Here is a 7824-nt window from a genome sequence, read left to right on the forward strand (position 1 = left end):
AACCATACCAAATTCCTCCACAGTGAAGGAGTGTGCTATCTTTATTCTTGATTGTTTTATTATCACTCTCTTGTAGGAGCTTTGAATGGGCTCTGGTGAAAGGCTGAAAGATGATTTCTGAAGCCCATTTTCTGACTTGATAGTCTCCCATTGCATAATCTGATTCATTCTGGGGTCCTAAATATATAAAGCAGGTTATTACTTATCCAAGTAACTAAAGAATTAGGGACACTAATACGTGTCTTCCTACATGTATTAGTGATAGAATCATTTGAGACATTTCTAGTATTTTTCTTTGGGCAGAGAGAAATAGGGGCAGAGTAGGATATAACAATTCAGTTCTCTGGAATGTTGGTGGATTTTATCAGATATACTATCTTCTTTGAAACTCCATTGTCTTTGGAACTCTATTGTCATGACCTTACAAACAGCAATTTATTTTTAATGTACGGATTTCTCTCTGATGGCATGCTTTGTTTCTTACTTCAGTGTAAACCAGTGGAAAGTATAAAACCAAAGGAAAAGAAAAAAAACATGTTAGTTCAGACATTTCACAGATGCAGCAAACTGAACTAGACTTAAAGAACTGAACATTGCAATGGGAGTTTCAGTCAAGATTTGATGAATTTAAGACCAGATAATTAAGTGAATTGGAAGACAAATTACCAAAGAGAAGTTTTAAGTACGATACTAAAAACTGACTGGAGAACTCAAACCACATGATAAATAGAGATGGGAGAATAGAGATTTGGGGAAGCTTTATGAATAAGATTTCTCTGGTTTGCTGTGACTCATCCCTAGTAATAGAGTGCTGTATAATTTATTGTTCAAATTAGGAAATTTATGAGAGTTAAAGAGGGTACTAATTATATATATTTTCACACAGTACTCTTAAACTGGGAATGTCATGGGCACATGAGTCACCTACTTCTCATTGCAGGTCTAATGAAAGGCTTTATAGTGAGCATTTTTTTTTTAAACTTAATGGACAAATTTTATTCAAGAGGCACAAGAGTACGTGAAGAATACAGTATGGAAAACAGAGGGTGGGCAAAAAAGGAGCTCGTTCAGATTCTGGGGTGGGGGGCCCTACGGGTCTGCCAGACAAGACAGTAATTTGACTTTATACACAAATCTCTCTAAAAATAATTACTCTGACTAATCACAGTTAACTTATTGTCGAACTAGTTTAGCTAAAACAAAAGATAACAGAAGAGGGCTTATCTTTGGGTATGGTTTGAACTCCCCTCCAAAATGGGTTGAAACGACAGGTGGGGCCTTTAAGAGGTGACTAGGCTCTGCCGGCACCAGTGGATGAAGTCCATTACTCCTGGAGTGGTTGAGTTATCTTGGGAATGGGTTCCTGATAAAAAGGATGAATTTGCCTGATTTTTCTCTGTCTTGGGCATGCTTGTTTGCCCTTCCACCATTTAAGATGAGAAGTCCTGACCAGCTGTGGGCCCCTTCATCTTGGACTTCCCAGTTTCCAGAACTGTGAACAGAATAAACTCCTACTGTTTATAATTTACCTGATTTGTGGTACTCTCTTGCAGCAACAGAAAACTAAGACATCCCCTTCCTCCAAGTCTGCTTTTAGCATTTTAGCATTTATACAGTTATTAGATATAAAATCATTGTTTCAGTATCACACCTCCACATCGAGAGAGAACAGAGCTGAGAGGGGGTATCTGGACCGCCCTGCTCCATGTTTTTCTCCACTGTGTCGCCTTCAAGCTCCCGACTGCTTCCGCGTCCTGACACACGACACGTGAGTGCAGCACACTGGGGTGAATGGAGGGAGTGTGGGGCTACTGCTAAGGATCCACGTGTAAAATGTACATTCTAGGCACACCTTCTGCTGGAAGCTCAGCATGTAACAGCGGCGCTTCATCCGCGCGCCGCCCGCCGGGCTGCACTTTCACTAGGTTCCGGGCGCCGACCCCCGAGCTTGCCGCTCGGCTCTGAGCCCCCTAAGCCGCTGGATGTGCAGTTGTGCTGCAATGTCACCTACCATCCTGGAGATGCGGGTGCCGCGCTCGGCTCTCCGCCCGGCTCCGAGCGCTCGGTGCGGGGCTCCCGGGCTCCTCCGTTGCCGGCTGCCCCGCCAGGTGAACGTTTTGCGGAGCTGAAGGCTCGATGCTTCAATCCGGGTGGCTTTAAAAAGGGTGCATCTGGAGGCGTCCTTGCCTAACCTGAGCTTCCTTTCAATCGGTGCAATTTCAAATCTCCACACGCTGGTTCATTCCTGTACCGGCTAATTCTCTGGGGTTCCTTCTGCAGCTCCAGAGAGACGCCTTCCGGAGGCTGCACAGTACCCGGGCTCACCACCACTGCCTGGTGCTCCCAGTCAGCAACGTTGCCCGTTCCAGGTCTGTCTCCGTAGCAGGTCCCCCGCCACCTCCTCTATGCTGTCCCCCCTCTACTTTAAAGGACCCTTGGGATAAGTTGGGCCCATCTGGATATCACACACAACTCCCTCCTCGAAGGTCAGCTGACTAGTAACCTCAATTCCATGTGTTGCCTTCATTCTTTTGCCATGTGAGGTAACGTATTCCCAGGTTCCAGGGAGTAGGATGTGGACATCTTTGGGGGACCACTATTCTGCCTCGCACAGACTTCCTTCTTTCTTCTGTCCTTACTTTCATAAAAAAAAAAAAAAAAAAAAAAAAAAGCCACATGTATTTTACATTGTTTCTTGTTTACAAAAATCATTGAGAGGATTGGGAGGAATTCTGGCTAAATGAGGACATTTTGGCGAGGCCCTCGGCTGAGGTGGTCTGAATATTTCACTGTAGCTGATGAGAACAGGAGGAAAAATGGCACTTGTTTTCAACGAGGCTCTTGACGGCGAGTCAGGATCGGGGTTCCTTGCCAGTACCTCAGGTACAGATGATCTATCTTGTTAAAAAAGAGATCTGTAGGATTTTTAAGTCTGTTTTTTTGTCTCCGTCTCTATACCTGAGGTAGCTGCCAGGAACGCTGTTTTAGTCAGCTTTTTCGTTGCTGTGACTAAAAGATCTGACCAGCACAATTTTAGGAGGAAAAGTTGATCTCAAAGGCTCACAGTTTCAGAGGTCTCATCCACACACAGCCGGCTCCGTTCCTCAGGGCTCCAGGGGAGGCAGGAGCAACCTGGGGGACAGTGTGGCAGAGGGAAGCAGCTCACGGGTAGCCAGGAAGCAGAGAGCTACAGTGAGCATTTGATATATACCTCCCAAACTGAGTTGAACAAGGTGAATTAACTCTTGTACTAGAAATGTGAGGGCAAAAAATGACTGACAAGCTGCTCTGCTGAAGAACAAAGAATTGCTGCTGCCTTGGGATTGGGTTGTACTTTCGGAGTTAAAAAAGTTTTTTTTTTTTTTTTTTTTTAAAGGTGGGGTAGATGCCCTGAAAACCAAGAGAGATCAGTGGAGGAAAGGGAGCAAGGGGTAGGAGGTGCGGAGGGAGGGGAGAAATGCTGGAGAGTGATATTGGTTAAATTATATTGCTATATTGTGCACACATACTAATATGTAACAATTCCCATCACTATATACAACAGTAATGCACCAATAAAAATGTGGAAAAAGCAAAAAATTGTTTTTATCTGTGTATAATAATTATACAGAATAGTGGACTTTACTGTGGCATATTTATACATGCACACGACATGATTTGATCAATTTCACTCCTCAGTACCTCTCCTTGCCCTCCCCTCCTACCAACCCCAGTCCCCTTCCTCTATCCTCCTTGTCTCCCTTCTGTTTTCATGAGATAAAGAACTCCTGAGTACTTCCCGTTGACAAGGTGAGGACTATGTAGGTCAGAGTCAGTAAAGGGGTCATTGTAGATTCTATCGTGACTGTGCGTACATTACAATTCCATTACAACTGGTTGAGGAGCATGAGCTGGAAGCTGCCCCTGGGCTTTTGGCAGTCGAGGAAGGAGTAAATAACCACTGAACAAGAGTACTTTTGCCAAGTGTAAGGAACTATTGGGGACATATTAATGATGGTCCTTGGAGGGCCCACAAAAAGTGCACCATGATAAGTTAGCTCTAACTACCTGGCCCAAAGTGTGCTATTTTAGAGAAATACAAGTCAAGTGAATTGTTTTCTGCCTTTTTTTTTTTATTTTAAACAAATGGGATACATGTTGTTTCTCTATTTGTACATGGAGTAAAGGCATACCATTTGTGTAATCATAAATTTACATAGGGTAATGTTGTTTGATTCATTCTGTTATTTCTTCCCTTCTCCCCACCCCTCCCACCCCTCTTTTCCCTCTATACAGTCCTTCCTTCCTCCATTCTTGCCCCCCTCCCTAACCCTAACTCTAACCCTAAAACTAACCCCTCCCACACCCCATTATGTGTCATCATCCACTTATCAGCGAGATCATTCTTCCTTTGTTTTTTTGAGATTGGCTTATCTCACTTAGCATGATATTCTCCAATTTCATCCATTTACCTGCAAATGCCATAATTTTATCATTCTTTATGGCTGAGTAATATTCCATTGTATATGTATTCCACAGTTTCTTTATCCATTCATCAATTGAAGGGCATCTAGGTTGGTTCCACACTCTGGCTATTGTGAATTGAGCAGCTATGAACATTGATGTGGCTGTATCTCTGTAGTATGCTGATTTTAAGTCCTTTGGGTATAGGCCAAGGAGTGGGATAGCTGGGTCAAATGGTGGTTCCATTCCAAGTTTTCTAAGGAATATCCACACTGCTTTCCAGAGTGGCTGCACTAATTTGCAGCCCCACCAGCAGTGTATTAGTGTACCTTTTCCCCCACATCCTCGCCAACACCTATTGTTGCTTGTATTCTTGATAATTGCCATTCTAATTGGGGTGAGATGGAATCTTAGGGTGGTTTTGATTTGCATTTCTCTTATTACTAGAGATGTGGAACATTTTTCCATATGTTTGTTGATTGCTTGTAGATCTTCTTCTGTGAAGTGTCTGTTCATTTCCTTAGCCCATTTGTCGATTGGATTATTTGTATTCTTGGTGTTGAGTTTTTTGAGTTCTTTATAGATTCTGGAGATTAGTGCTCTATCTGAAGTATAATTGGCAAAGATTTTCTCCCACTCTGTAGGCTCTTTCTTCGCATTGCTGATAGTTTCCTTTGCTGAGAGAAAGCTTTTTAGTTTGAATCTATCCCAGTTGTTGATTCTTGCTTTTATTTCTTGTGCTATGGGAGTCCTGTTAAGGAAGTCTGATCCTAAGCTGACATGTTGAAGCTCTGGACCTACTTTTTCTTCTGTGAGATGCAGGGTCTCTGGTCTGATTCCGAGGTCCTTAATCCATTTTGAGTTTAGTTTTGTGCATGGTGAGAGATATGAGTTTAGTTTCATTCTGTTGCATATGAATTTCTAATTTTTCCAGCACCATTTGTTGAAGAGGCTACCTTTTCTCCATTGCATATTTTTGGAACCTTTGACTAATATGAGAAAATTGTATTTATTTGGGTTTGTGTCCGTGTCCTCTATTCTGTACCATTGATCTACCTGTCTATTTTGGTACCAATACCATGCCATTTTTGTTACTATTGCTTTGTAGTATAGTTGAAGTTCTGGTATTGCGATACCCCCAGCTTCATTTTTCCTGCGAAGGATTGCTTTAGCTATTCTGGGTTTCTTATTCTTCCAGATTAATTTCATGATTGCTTGCTCTATTTCTGTAAGGTACATCATTGGGATTTTAATTGGAATTACATTGAATCTGTATAGCACTTTTGGTAGTATGGCCATTTTGACAATATTAATTCTGCCTCTCCAAGAACATGGGAGATCTTTCCATCTTCTGGGGTTTTCTTTAATTTCTTTCTTTAGTGTTCTGTAGTTCTCATTGTAGAGGTCTTTCACCTCTTTTGTGAGATTGATTCCCAAGTATTTTATTTTTTTCGAAGCTATTGTGAATGGGGTAGTTTTCCTAACTTCTCTTTCTGAAGATTCACCACTTATGTATAAAAATGCATTAGATTTATGAGCATGTTTTCTGCTTTTTATTCTCTCTCTTCAACCGTGGCGAGGCCAGAAACACAAGCTAGGGAGAGGATAGATAGTTACTTAAGGCTGAGGAATAAAGATCAATGAATTTCTTTTGCCTAGTTTTTCTCCTGCAGAACAATCCAGCTTCATAAAAGAGGGAGATTTAGCTTTAAGTTTGAGATTCGGATTTATCAATAGGAGTTGAAATTCTAATTAATGAAGGATACTGGATTTAAAAAAAAATTATTATTTGAAAATGACCAGAAAAGTCATGAGATTTCCAGAGTTTTTACCTAGAGGCAAGGTTGAGTACTTTTCATAAAACAGTGGTTATCTTGTTTTTACAGTGCTGGGGGTTCAAACCTGGACCTCATGTATGCAAAGCAAGGTGCTTTACCACTGAGCTACATCCCCGGCCCTGCATTTGCTAAACTGTGAAAGACAAAATAAAACTATGTTCTGATTATATTCATATAATCATGACTTTTCAATGAGTCATATAATTTATCATCAAATACATTTTTATAGAAAAGTCAAATGTATTACTGAATACAGCAAAGCTATAAATAAAAATTCATAGAATATTGAATTAATCCATTTTAGGAAGTCAATAAATGTTAACAATAGCATAAGAAATGAATATTTCAACAATAACAAATGTATTTTGTTATTGCCTAAAGTTGAATTTTCTAATATAACTCACAGACATCTAGTTAACAGCATAATTGTGTTACACTTTTACAAATCAGGAAATGGAGATTGACAAAATTCTATGTTCCTTTTAGTTCAGATTCAAATATTTTATGGATCCCAGAATTCTAAGGTAACCATTTGGTTTTCAAAGTGTGGTCAGAGAACCACCTACAGATTTGTGGGTCTAAGGCAAAGCTATGAACAGAATTTCTGAGTGTCAGGTTGGAAAACTGCATTCACATCAAACTCTGAACTAAGTTTGAGAATAATAAGATTAATTGTGACTTTGCTCTGTGTGAAATACCGGGATAGGAGAGTTAAAGTCTTATCATGTTTAGTCTTTACTACAATCAGGTGAGTATTAATATTATCAATATGTTATAGATTACAGAACTGAGGCATTAGGAAGTTAAGAAGCTTGGCATAACACAGATGAAATATGACAGAACTAAGATTCAAACCCAAGCTGTCTGACAATTTCTTAATTTAATAAAAATTTCTATCAAAAATGTCAATTAACATTGTAAGTTTAGTAGAATTTTCATAAAAGTCATAAACCTCCCTCTATTTGATGTCATTCTGAAGGTTATAACCAATAAAACAAGAAAAAAAAAACTGTTATGAAAATTGTGAGGTAAGAGGTAACACTGTTATTTCTAGATTGTATTACTACCTTACACAGAAATTCGAATGCAAGCTACTGCTAAATTAGTAAGAACTAATACATTCACCAATATGAAAAAAATAATGGTATACTGAGAAAAAAAATCATAGTCACTTAGAAAATGGAAGGAATAAAAATAGATTCCATTCAATAATAAAAATGATAATGATTTTGGGAATAAATCAATGAAAAGATGTAGCAAGCCTATGGAGAATATTGCCATCATCAAAGTACATAAAAGAGAACTAAGATTAATGGGTAGATATATGCACTTAGAAAAATTTGTTACTGAAAGATGCACACTACCCCCAAAGAATAGATATATTTTTAAGTACTGGGGATGGAACCCAGGGCATCACATATGCTGGGTGAGCACTCTACCACTAAGCTATACTCCCACTTACCACCAAAGAATCTTTAATACTACTTCAATCAAAATTCCAAGATGGTCTTTCTGTGGAACTACAAACTTGTAGTGAAAGTTA

The sequence above is a fragment of the Sciurus carolinensis genome, chromosome 4 (genome assembly GCF_902686445.1).
Source record: "Sciurus carolinensis chromosome 4, mSciCar1.2, whole genome shotgun sequence".
In the NCBI taxonomy this organism is placed as follows: domain Eukaryota; kingdom Metazoa; phylum Chordata; class Mammalia; order Rodentia; family Sciuridae; genus Sciurus; species Sciurus carolinensis.